Source organism: Theropithecus gelada, chromosome 4 (assembly GCF_003255815.1).
Source record: "Theropithecus gelada isolate Dixy chromosome 4, Tgel_1.0, whole genome shotgun sequence".
NCBI lineage: Eukaryota > Metazoa > Chordata > Mammalia > Primates > Cercopithecidae > Theropithecus > Theropithecus gelada.
This window is the reverse complement of record NC_037671.1, coordinates 125,313,648-125,326,876: the sequence shown is the minus strand read 5'-3', so window position 1 is coordinate 125,326,876 and position 13,229 is coordinate 125,313,648.

The window sequence follows — 13,229 nt, the reverse complement described above, 5'->3', positions numbered from 1 at the left end:
CCTGGATCTATAAATACATAGAGGACATTAATGAATTTTCAAATATTGAACCAACTTTGCATTCCTGGAATAAATCTCAGTTGATCATGATAAATTATGTGGTGCTGAATTCTATTTGCTATTTTTTCCATCTTTTATTTTCAATCTTCCTGGACATCATATCATTGAATTTTTAGTATTCAATCTGAGAATCTTTATCTTTTGTTTTTGTGAGTTTTAAAAAATCATTTATAATTATCACAATGACCATAAACAGGATGTATTTTTGCTATTTATTTCATATATTTTATTGAATTTTTGTTTTGTTTATTTAAAGTCTCTTTTTCTTCTTTCTTTTTGGTCATTTTGAGTATTCTGCCAGTTTAAAAGTTAAACATTACACTTCTGTTCTCATAGTGGTTAAAGTTAATTTGAAGCCTGTAATTATGTGTATTTACCCATAGTAATAAACTTAGCAACATCTACAGTGCTTTAAAGTCAAGAATTTTTGCACATGATTATGTCCCTTAATCTCCCTCTTCCCTCAGCCCCCATCATGTTGATATTTTAATTCTGGGCTGTTATGAATACAGTCGTTTTCCTTTTTTGATCTGTTAAATTAAAACTTGGCCTGAGGCTGCCATAGCTTAAATCCCTGAGTAAGGAAGTATAAACTGGTTTAGTAGGTAAACAAACTGAAAGCCTAATTAAGGAGTATTCTTGGTAACAAACAGCTGAGTGTCAGCCAATCTGAGCAGTGGCCTTCAGCCAATCACAGGCTTCCTGCTGATCAGTCCACATCCAAATACAGCAAACACAAAGCTGAAACCAGTCACACCCATTCTGCACCTCACTTTCCTTCTCCGCCTGTAAACTCTCCCTGCCCACTCTGAGGAGCAGAGCTTTCTGAACTGCCACTGGTTTAGTGCTGCTGATTCATGAATCGTCATTTGCTCAATTAAACTGTTTAATTTGTCTAAAAACTTCTTCTTTTGACAGGTCCTATAATAAACTTTACCTAGGTATTCAGTTACCCTTAGTTTTTATGTCTTTTGTAGAAATATGCTAGATTTGCTGTTTTCTCATTTAAACCTTCCTTTAAGAGTGTTTTCAACATGTGGCAAAATTTTGGAAATATATGAATGAGAATATTTTTATTATACTTTCACATTTAATGACACTTTGATTGGATGAAACTTTTAGTATTCAAAGTTCTTTTCTTTTAACATTTTAAAAACATTCTACCGTTTTTCTCTTGTGTCATTTTGTTATTGAGGAGTCCACAATCAATCTGACTCTTACTCATTTGTAGGCAGGATGATGATATAACTTACCATTCAACTGGGGCACTTTGGAGCGTGAAGGGGATACTAGTAATAATTAGGCTTGTCAGTGGGCGTAACCCAGGACTGTCCTGTGTATGTCAAGACATGTGGTCCACTTATTTATAGGTGTTCAGTCACCCTATTTATAAGTGATTAGTTCTTTATCTCTAGAGGCTTTTAGAATTTTATTCTTTGTGTTTTGATATTTTTAGGTGTTGCTATAATACTTCTAGGTGTGGACTTCTTTGTTTTTCTCTACGTGGCCTTCTGTGATACTGTGATTTATAATAGGAAACATATATTTGGTCTTTCTCCTTTTTCCTGGCATGTAGCTCCAAAAACCCACAGAATCTCCAAAGTGATGCATCTATTTGTATGCCAGTGAGATGAATGTGGGCTGGGGGATCCTGGATAGCCTCAGCATGAGAGGGGGTTGCCAGGGTAACCCCTGTGTGATTAGAGGATTGGAACTTTCAGCTTTAGGCTACCCTCAACCTTGGAGGGGAGAAGGGCTGTAGGTTGAGTCAATCACAATGGCCAGTGATTGAATCAATCATGTCTAGGTAATGAAACCTCCATACAAAAACAAAAAGGCTAGAATCAGAGAGCTTCTGCGTTGATCAACGAGAACATATCAATGTGCCAGGATAGTAGCACAACCCAACTCCATAAGGACAAACTTTTCTGCTCAGGAATTTCCAAACCTCACCCTATGTATCCATTCATCTGGCTATGCATTTGTATTCTTTAAAATATCCTTTGTAACAAACAGGCACTGATAAATGTTAAACACAGTTTATGGGAGGCCACTGTTTTGGACAGCCCTCTTCACTAGGCCCCAGTAAAGCAGACCAAACCAGAATGGAGCCATTTGTGCTAAGTGCCTTGGAAGCATATAGAACCTTTAAATTTCATCCTTTCTCTCCCTCCTTCCTTCTTTCCTTCTTGTCTCTTCTTTTCCTTTCTCCCTCCTGCCTTTCCTCCCCTTTTCCTTCCTCTGTCTGCCTTCCTCCCTCCCTCTTCTCCTTTCCTTCCTTCCTTTCTTCCTTCGTCTTTCTCTCCCTTTCTCCCCTCCTCTTCTCTCTTTGTTCCTTTATTCCTTTTCCCCTCTTCCTTCATCCTTCCCTTTTTTCCGTCTTTTCCTTCTTCCTTGATTCGTCCACTCTCTCTTCCTTCTTCCCTCCCTCCCTCCCCTTCTTTTCTTTCTTTCCTTCTTTCTTCCCTCCCTCCTTCCTCTGTTTCTACCTCCTTTCCTCTTCTCATCTCTTCTCCCCTCTTTTCTACTCTCCTCCCTTTCTTCTTCCCTTTCTTTTGTTCCTTCCTCCTCTTTTCCTTCCTCCCACCCTCCTTTTCTCCCCTTTCCCTTCTTCTTCTCTTCCTTCCTCTCTCCCTTCCTCTCCTCCTTCCCTTCCTTTCTTTCTGCCTTCTTCCCGTCTTCCTTCCTCCTTCCCTTCCTTCCATATTTTTCTTCTTTTCTTCCTTCCTTCTTCCACACTTTCGTCCTCCCTCCCTCCCTCCCTATCCTCCTTTCTTCCTTCTTTCCCTTCTTCCTCTTTTTCTGCCTCCTCTTCTCTTCCTTCCTTCCTTCTTTCCCTCCTTCCTTCCATCTTTGTTCCAATAATTCCTACTCTGATTTCACTCTCAGGCTCTTTTATTGATGTTGAACTTAGAGAGGGCACGTATCCTGCCAACATGAGCCTTTCCAGTTCATGTGAAACTTTTATTTATTATTGCAAATGTTAAATGCAATTCTATTCTATTCTTTCATATTAAGAACTAAATGCTGTGTCTTCCAAAATTCATATTTTGAAAACTAATCTCCAATGTGATAGTATTAGGAGGTGGGGCTTCTGGGAGGTGATGAAGTCATGAGGGTAGAGCCGATGTGAATGGGATTAGTGCCCTTATAAAAGAGGCCCTGGAGAGCTCCCTTAACCCTTCCACCATGAAAAGACAGCCTTCTGCAAACCAGGAAGCAGCCCTCACCAGACCCCAGATCTGCTGGCAGTCTTGGATTTCCCAGCCTCCAGAACTATGAGAAGTAGGTGTTTGCTGCCAAAGCCATTCAATCTATAGCATTTGTTATGGCAGCCCAAATGGACTAGGACTTTCCACCTGCAGCACATTTTAAATATTTGCAGAGCCTTCGGCACTGATAAAGTCTCTGGGCCCACAAAGGCAGGAACCCCATCCCTCAGCCTTTTTGAGGGTAGTGCACTGTGCCTTTCCACATGCCCATGTCCAGTACTGATTTCCCTCTGGGAACTGAGGACATGAAGACTGATAAGTCATGCTACCTGTCTGAGGTTGGTTAGAGTTCTTAACTGCAAGTAACAATCTACTCTGACCAGTTTGAGCAGCAAAGAGATTCATTAAAGGATCGGAGGTTGCTTCCAAAGTCATGCTGCAGAGTGGAAATGACTTCTAGGACCAACCCTACCCCCATGCTGTGGGACTGAACTATGAGGAATCTGCCCTCACTGCTGCTGTCCCCCCGTTAATGCCTGGACATCTGCTGCTGGAAAGAACTACCACTTCACCATCACAGAAGCTGCAGGTAGACTGACAAAGGGGATGTTCCACAGAAACTTCCTTGTGACACTTCCAAACTGAAGTCTTATTTGGATGTGTCCTATTGGCCAAGTCCAGGCCAATGCCCTCCTTTCTAGCTGCAAGGGAAGTGTGTTGGGAGACAGGCTGACAAACAGGAAGTTCAGAATATCCTAAAGTAATATATAAAGGTTATTTAAATTATTATGGTCCATGATTATGACAAACATTCACTAAGGAATTCCCAAAGAGCCTACCGTCCAGTGGAGGAGAGAGACAACCATAGGTTTTCAGTGCGCAGGGGGCTGATGGGAGACGCACCTGCACAGTTGTAGCTGGTCTCAGGCAGCTCTGGCCAACATCAGAAAATATACACTTCTCTCTGAGGGCTTGTCTAATTCTCCCTTCTAAATAGAAAGGAAGCCTTTTAAATTTTAAACACAAGTTGCAGAGTTCTCCCTCATATGTTCACACATTTTTCAGACTATTTTTAAAACACTGTAAGCTTGCTTTGTTCAACTGAGAGTTGATCTTGTTGACCTAGAGAGATTTCATAGCGTTTGTCTAGAAAAAGCAACTGCCTGATTCATTCCCCATCCCCCAATTGGCTAATGTGCCCTAATTGTTTTTAAGGAGCCACTTTTTGCTCTAAGTAGCAACTTACTTGAAATTTATGCTAATTTATAGTGAAAAATTATGGCATTATAATTCTTGATTAGAAGTGCTTTTAGAAGAAAGCATCAATGTGGCTGACTTGAAATGAAGGAGAGCTCAAAAACTGGATCTGCTGATCAGTCCTTATTACCTCTGGATGCCTGTGTGTTCTCTATGGAGTAAGAAGTGCATTAGACACATGGGAAGCAAGAAACACCATGTGCCTGGGGCGGGCCACTAGAGCCCGTGTCCTGCCCTGTGAAGTGGCCTGCCCTGTGCCCTCACTTCATCTCTCCCAGCCAGAATCACAGGCACTGCAATGGCACCGTCTGCCACACACATTGCATCCAGCTGGTCTGTGTTAACCCTCACCCAATTTGCAAAACTCATGTTTCAGCGAAGGTGTTGCTGTTACAAACTAAGCAAATTTAGTCATGCACAACCCCTAGGCTTTTTTTGTTTCGTCTTTTTGACTGAATAACTGTAATCACTAAAAGGTTTGAGGTAGGTGAGCTATTTGAAGGGTATTTAGTTGTACTAGAAAACATACACAAAAAGCAAAGTCTGCATTTTGACTTACAAGTGAAGAGGTTTCAGACAAAACCCTAAAAAGCTGTGTTTATATTTGTCACCTCTGCTCATCATGTGGAATCTTAAAATATCATCTATCTCCTTAAAGCCCCTCTATAGGAAAATTAAACACTGACTCGAGTAAAGTCAAGAGAATGTTAACTGAGAGTTATTTGAATTTATACAATATAAGCCATAATGAGAAAATACATAGCATGCTATTTAGATAGATTGGATATGATTATTTTTAAAGAGAAAAGTTATCACTCAAAAACGGCACAAAATAAGTTTCACAGGATGATCTTTCAGGACAAGATTAAAAAGTTAAAATATCTAGGTTTTAATAGCACTTGAAATTAAATAGTAAAAGGCAGACCAGGCATGGTGGCTCACATCTGTAATCCCAATACTGTGGGAGGCCATGGTGGAAGAATTACTTTAGCTAGCCCAGGAGTTCAAGACCAACTTGGACAACATAGTGAGACACCCATCTCTCCAAAAAATTTTAAAATGAGCTGGGCGTGATGGCATGCATCTGTAGTCCCAGTGATTTGGGAGGCTGAGATGGGAACATTCTTGAGCCCAGGAGGTTGAGGCTGCAGTAAGCTGTGTTTGTGCCACTTCACTCCAGCCTGGGCCACAGAGCAAGACCTTGTCTCAAAAAAAAAAAAAAAAAAAAAAAAAAGAGTGAAAAAGGAAAAGGCAGAAATTGATTTATTTATCCAGAACTCATTGGTGTAGACAGACTAAATAATGAAGAATGGAAGCATTTAGACCCAATTGCTCTGATGGTAGATGGTCTTGAAGTTCATGGTAGACTGACCTCCCACCTCCTATAGCTAACAGGACTAGCCTTCTAAGAACTAGCAGCTGCTAAAATGCAGAAACTTTACACTGAAAATAAAAACTAACAATTGCATTAAAGTCTACACTGGATAGGTGCTTACATAACACACAGTAAAAGGTAATTTCAAGTGAATTTAGAACTATTATAACTTAAACCACACATGCTTAGGACAGATTCTAAAGACAAAATTGTAAAGAAAATCTTGAAATTGTATTCAGTAGTTTCACTGTTTGTGTTAATAATGGTATTGTCATTGTGAAATTATATTGTTAAAGCAAGTAAGTAGACAATGTTTATGTGATTAGAAATAATGCTATTCAGTATCAGAGAAAAGAGATTCAATTATAAAACCAAGTTAATTAAGTAGAAATACAATACTAGAGTTGAAGTGTAAATATCAATATGAACTCGTGATTTTAAAAAAGACCCCTTTCTAGCACTGACCACTGAAATGGCCAAAAAGCAATGTCCCCCTAGCAGCAATGTCCCCCTAGCAGCATAAGGGTGCCAAGAGTCCACCTTTTGGCTACAAACACCACTTCTCATAAACGCAGCCAGAGCTCCTTGGAGAAATGTCTCCTGCTTTCATGTTGGGGACAAGGAAAGGACAGGGCGAGCAGGAGAATCTTGTACCAGCAAACATGAAAGCTTTCAGACTGATGGGATTGTATCAAAAGGACACCATTAAGGGGCTCCCAGTGGCCAAAGGTAGGACTTTTGAGCCAAAGAGAATAGTATCATAGTTGATATAAGCCCATTAAATCTATGAAAATTCAGAAGTCTGTTAATCACGCTCAAAACAGAAAACATTCAAAATAATTTATCACTACTGAAATAGCTATTACACCAATTCCTTACTTTTTAACTTTTAATTTTTATAGATTCAGGAGGTACAAGTGCAGTTTTGTGACTTGGATATTTTGGGTAGTAGTGAAGTCTGGGCTTTCAGTGAATGTATTAGTCAGTTCTCACACTGCTATGAAGATACTACCTGAGACTGGGTAATTTATAAAGGAAAGAGGTTTAATTGACTCAGTTCTGCATAGCTGCAGAGGCCTCAAGAAACTTACAATCATGGCAGAAGGCAAAAGGGAAGCAGGCACCTTCTTCACAAGGTGGCAGGATAAAGTCATCAGATTTTATAAATGGAGTTCCCAGTTTCAGTATGTTCATGTGTACCCATTATTTGGCTCCCACATAGAAGTGAGAACATGTGGTATTTGATTTTCTGTTTTGGAGTCACTTTAATTATGACAGTGGCCTCCAGCTCTATCCATGTTGCTGCAAAAGACATGATTTCATTCTTTTTTTTTTCATGGCTGCATAGTATTCCATGGGTCACATACACTATATTTTCTGAATCCAATCAACTGTTGATGGACACTTAGGTTGATTCCATGACTTTGTTATTGCAAATAATGCTGTGATAAACATATGAGAGCAGGTGTCTTTTTAATGATTTCTTTTCTCTTGGGTAGATACCTAGTAATGGGATTGCTGGATTGAATGGTTTCTCTATTTTTAGTTCTTGAGCAATCTCTATCCTGTTTTTATGAATGTTGTGCTAATTTACATTCCCACCAACAGTGTTTAAGTGTCCTCTTTTCTCTGCATTCTCGCCAACATCTGTTGTTTTGTGACTTTTTAATAATAGCTATTCTGACTGGTGTGAGATGGTATCTCATTGTGGTTTTACTTTGCATTTCTCTCATCAGTGATGTTGAACATTTTTTCACGTTTTTTGACCACTTGTGTATCTTCTTTTGAAAAATGTCTGTTCATGTCCTTTTCCCATTGTCTGTTTACTCTGTTGCGTATTTCTTTTGCTGTACAGATGCTTCTTACATTATTTAAGTCCCATATGTCTATTTTTGGTTAGTTGCATTTGCTTTTGAAGTCTTCTAACTTCTTTGCCTAGGCCAATGTCCAGAAGAGTTTTTCCTAGGTTTTCTTCTAGGATTTTTTATAGTTTCTGGTCTTACATTTAAGTCTTTAACTCGTCTTAAATTTTGTATATGGTGAGAGCTTTGGGTCCGGTTTCATTCTTCTGCATATGCCTCTCAAGTTTTCCAGCACCATTTATTAAATAGGGTGTCCTTTCCCTAGTGTATATTTTTGTTGACTTTGTTGAAGATCAGCTGGCTGTAGGTATGATGCTTTATTTCTGGGTGCTCTATTTTGTTCCATTGATTTATGTGTCTATTTCTGTGCCAGTGCGATGCTGTTTTGGTTACTATAGCGTTGTAGTATAGTTTGAAGTCAGGTAGTATGATGCCTCTAGCTTTGTTCTCTTTGCTTAAGATTGCTTTGGCTATTCAGACTCTCTTTTGGCTCCATATGAATTCTAAGATTTTTTTTTTCTAATTCTGTGAAAAATGATGTCGGTAATTTGGTAGGAATTGCATTGAATCTGTATCTTGCTTTGGGCAGTATGGTCATTTTAACAATATTTATCTTCCAGCTACAAGCATGGGACGTTTATCCATTTGTTTGTTTCATCTATAATTTCTTTCTTCAGTGTTTTGTAGTTCTCCTTATAGAGATCTTTCACCTCCTTGGTTCAGTGGATTCCTAGGTATTTTGTATATGTGTGTGGCTATTGTAAATGGAATTGCATTCTTGATTTTGTTCTCAGCTTGAATGTTATAGGTGTATAGAAATGCTACTGATCTTTTCATGTTGGTTTTGTATCCTGCAACTTTACCAAAGTCATTTATCAAATCTAGGAATCTTTTGGAGGAGTCTTTAGAGATTTCTAGGTATAAGATCATGTCATCAGCAAACGGAGATAATTTGACTTCCTTTTTTCCAATTTGGGTGTCATTTCTTTCTTTCTCTTTCCTAACTGCTCTGATTAGGACCTGCAGTACTATGTTGAATAGGAGTGGGAAGAGTGGGCATCTTTAAAGTTTACAGTTTTTAGGGGAAATGCTTTCAGCTCTTCCTCATTTACTATGATGTTGGCTATGGGTCTGTCATATATGGCTTTTATTATTCTGAGGTATGTTTCTTTGATGTCTAGTTTGTTGAGGGTTTTTATCATGAAGGAATACTGGATTTTATCAAATGCTTTTTCTTCATCTATTGGATGATCATATGGTTTTCTTCATTCTGTTTATGTGATGAATCACACCAATTCTTTATATTTAAAATTGGGTAGAGAAGGAAAAAACTGAACATTTATCCTGCCTTTTCATTAGGACCCATGTTTGTGTATAAGTGAACAGACTTAGTTAATGGAGTCTACTCTATAGAAGGTGATCTAACAACTAAATGTAGGAAACCACCATTAAGCTACCCCATGGGATTATTAGTTTAGGTGGGAATTATGTCTTGGCTGAAATACTGTCCTATCTGCCTCAGATGGGTGACTCATTCAGAGAGCCTGAATGGAAGAAGAGCTGTGATTCATCAGGAACATAGGAGAACAGCAAGGTGTCGGTGTCGTGCTTCCTGCTAAGGTACTAGCTAATGAACATTTGCTAAACGCATGTCTGTAAGGAAGGCAGATTTTGACCTGTGACTTTCATAATAAAGTTGTCAGGGAGTAGCTAATCCTCACCAACTTTTCTATGATTTCTGTTATATCCACCAAAAGCAAAATAACAGCAAAACCCTGGGAGTCCTATGTGACCAGCCCAGTTTAGGTCAGTTCTCAGCAGCTGTCTGAGGGAAGATCAGGAGGACTGCAGTTTTCTCACTGTGGGTGGCTCCTCTCCACAGACATCTGCAGCCTCTGCTCTCTCCACATTCCCAGGGGACACTGACCTGCCAGGGCTGCAGGCAGAGCCAGCTCAGTCTTTGCTGTCTAAATGCAGTCTAGAGTGCACTTCTCTTCTAGACCTTAGAGGAGAAATGATTATTTTTGAGTCCATCTAGTGTCTTCTCAGTAATCTGATGCAATTTCAGAGTATCCTCAGGTGTTGCAACAACTTGTGCTTTCTTGTTAAGGCTTGTAAATTCTCCATACAAATTAATCTAAGAAAACATCTGAGAAATCCAATCCAAAAATGTAAAAACACAAAAGAGTAACTGAACCCAACTTGGAGTTCGGAATGGCAAAAATTCACCATTGCTGTGTGGAGTGGGGGAAGAGAACTGACAAAACTGAGCTATGTCATGTCATAGTAAGCCAAGTGCAGTCAGAGGAGAATTATGAAACAAGAGGCCGTTGATTTCTCCATCACCCCCACACATGGGCCACTCTCACTGAGCATGCAGCCTGCAGTCACGCTGCCCGGTGCCAGGATTCCCACTGTCTAGGTTGAGAATGTTTGCTCGTGCAGGAAGAATTTCCCAACTGTTACCTCTGCCCCTTGAATTTATTGTAACAAAGAAAAGCACTGCCTCTGGAGCTGAAACCAACATGCCACTTACTGTTCACAACTAGTATGAACTTCATCTTGGAAGTGAGTCAGGACTCATTTGAGTCTCCTTTCTTTATATTTTGTCATTTAAATGAAAAGCATTTTGAGTTCTTGAGAGTTATTTTGAGAAAGAATGTTATATGGCAGTTTAAATTCTGAATATATATTGCTGGGCTTTTAAAGTAATCAAGTTCTGCATCAACCCAATCTTTGAGTTTTCACATTTTTCTTATCACCTATGATTACTTTAAATGCTGACTCTCTAATGGTTAATGCATTTCCATTGCCAGCAGTGTTCTCCACTAATACACATCAAAATCCTAAGGCAATGATTTCTGAAATTATACTAAAGAGACCAGATCGGATTTCCAGTCTTTAAGACGAAACATTATCATGCATACTGCTCTCATAGTACAAACCAAACATTTACCAAATGTGACAATGTATTTCACCTGTCTCTGGAAGACAAGCTCTGGAAATTCCCAGGATGAAAGAGCAGCAAGAGCTTGCCCAGGGCCTAGGAATTAGCCTTGCCTGGGAAGTCTTCCACCTCCAAAGTCCAGAGAAAAACAATTTAAATAACAGGTCAGTCTCCTTTTGATACGGCTTTTGCTTATAAGCTGAATTCCGAGGTGTTCTGAGTGCGCTTTTTGCTAACAAAAGACATTGGATATGGTAAACTTAAAGCAACCAAGAACCATTAAAAGCTGTTGTTCTGGGCTGGGTGCAGTGGCTCATGCCTGTAAGCCCAGCACTTTGGGAGGCCGAGGCGGGCAGATCACAAGGTTGGGACTTCAAGACAAGCCTGGACACCATGGTGAAAACCTGTTTCTACTAAATAAAAATACAAAAATTAGCTGGGCTTGGTGGTGTGCACCTGTAATCCCAGCTACTCAGGAGGCTGAGGCTGGAGAATTACTTGAACCTGGGAGGTAGAGGTTGCAGCGAGCCAAGATGGTGACACTACACTCCAGCCTGGGCAACACAGCAAGACTCCATCTCAAACAAAACAATGCAAAAAGACCCAAAAACTCTTGTTCCGGAATGTAGTTTATCATGACTGGTCTCAATGCTATGTGAAATTAGGAATCAAATTCTGACAGCGGAAAAAGTCTCACATCCTTTCCTACTGCTTCTACTCAGGTGCCTGTTGCATTCTTGCCTTCATCTTTGCAAGCGCTCAGGGCTCTGTGCGGAAAGAGGAAGTGCGACAGTTAAAAGCTTCCAGTGACCTGTAAGCGGGCCAAGTGCCGTTCAGTCCTTTCCCCAGTGAGTCCCTCGTCACTCTCTCTCAGGCCCAGTCAGAAGCTGCGGCCCTGAGGGAGCAGACTCCACGCCACTCCTGCACCTGTGCCTGCTTTGACTGCATCTGCACACTCGCAGGATTGCCTCAGCTTGGACGCAGGTTTTGGCCAGCAGGAATGACCTTACTGGCCTCTGTCTCTCCATATTCTCTCCTCAGGAGTACCAGAAAAGTCCACGGAACCAAACTGTTGCCTTGGTTTCTATCAGGGCCTGTTCCTGCTTGAATCTCCTGCAGTATCTGCTCCTGGTCCCTGGTGCTCTGCAAGCTTCCACCTGGGCTGACCGACAAGGGCATGCCTTCAGGGAGCTGGCCAGTCTCTGAAATGGAGGTGGGAAAATCCCCTTGCTTCTTACCCAGCACTAAAGCCTAGCAGGTTGGGAGTTTTTCCAACGTGATGAAAGGAAGAGAAAGACCTCAAGCCAAAAATCCTTGACAGTGGCTGACTCCACAGGGATAGGCCAAGGGTGGAGGAGACCTATGAGGGCTTCAGCTGCTGCACTCTCCGCCCTGTGTCTCTGTGGAGTTAGAATGTCTCGCAAGTATTATTACTTGTATGATAAAGTAGAACAAGTGGTTTTAACTTAATTTAACCAATCTATAGCTCTTCATGCTAGTTTTTTTCACCACGCTCAGCTGTACTTAACTGTGGAAGCTGAGCCTGTCGGAGCTGTGGTGTGGCCAGGTTCCTGTAGAGTCTGTCCTGCCGTGGTCCCAGCTGCAGTGTGGCAGGAGCAGCGTCCCCAGACAGGTGTGTGCCCTGGCCTTGCCAAATACAGGTGTTTCACAGCTTCACAACCTGTCCCCTTGTCTATAAATGCCCAGCTTGCTCCACAGTGCTGTGAGAGGCCCAGATAGAACATATATGACAATGCTTTGTGAACTGTATAGCACCTTAAAAAGAAAATAAAAGTGACAGAATATGAAGCCGGGTGCAGTGGCTCACGCCTGTAATCCCGGCACTTTGGGAGGCAGGCAGATCACTTGAGGCAAGGAGTTCGGGACCATCCTGGCCAACATGGCAAAACTCTGCCTCTACTAAAAATACAAAAATTAGTCGGGTGTGGTGACGCATGCCTGTAATCCCCGCTACTTGGGAGGCTGAGGCAGAAGAATCACTTGAACCCAGGAGGTGGAGGTTGCGGTGAGCTGTGATTGCGCCACTGCACTCCAGCCTGGGCCACAGAGCGAGACCCTGTCTCAAAAAAAAAAAAAAAAGAAAAAGGTGACAGAATATGGACCCTTGAGGGAGACTGCACCTCACAGACTTCCCCTCTGCTCAGCATGGGCTTCCCTGCTGCCCTCATCTGCCACCACATAGAGAATGGGAAACTGTAATCAGATTCAAGTTGGATTTTTTTTTAAACCCTAAGTTAACTGTATAATGTGAAATAAGAAGTCAGGACTATGCTCTTAGGATATTTTCAGTCATTTGGTCAGACTTCTCTGGAGCAGCTCCTAGTTAATGGCTCCATCCCTCCCCTGAAAGTTGATTCCTCCATCCGAGCACCTAATCTTGTGCTGGACCACAGGATCAGCCCATTCCTGTGGGACTGCAGTCTCAACAGCTTTCTCGGGAAAGCAGCACAATTCTTAGATCACCACAAGAATCACCTGTGCAACCTTTTACAGAT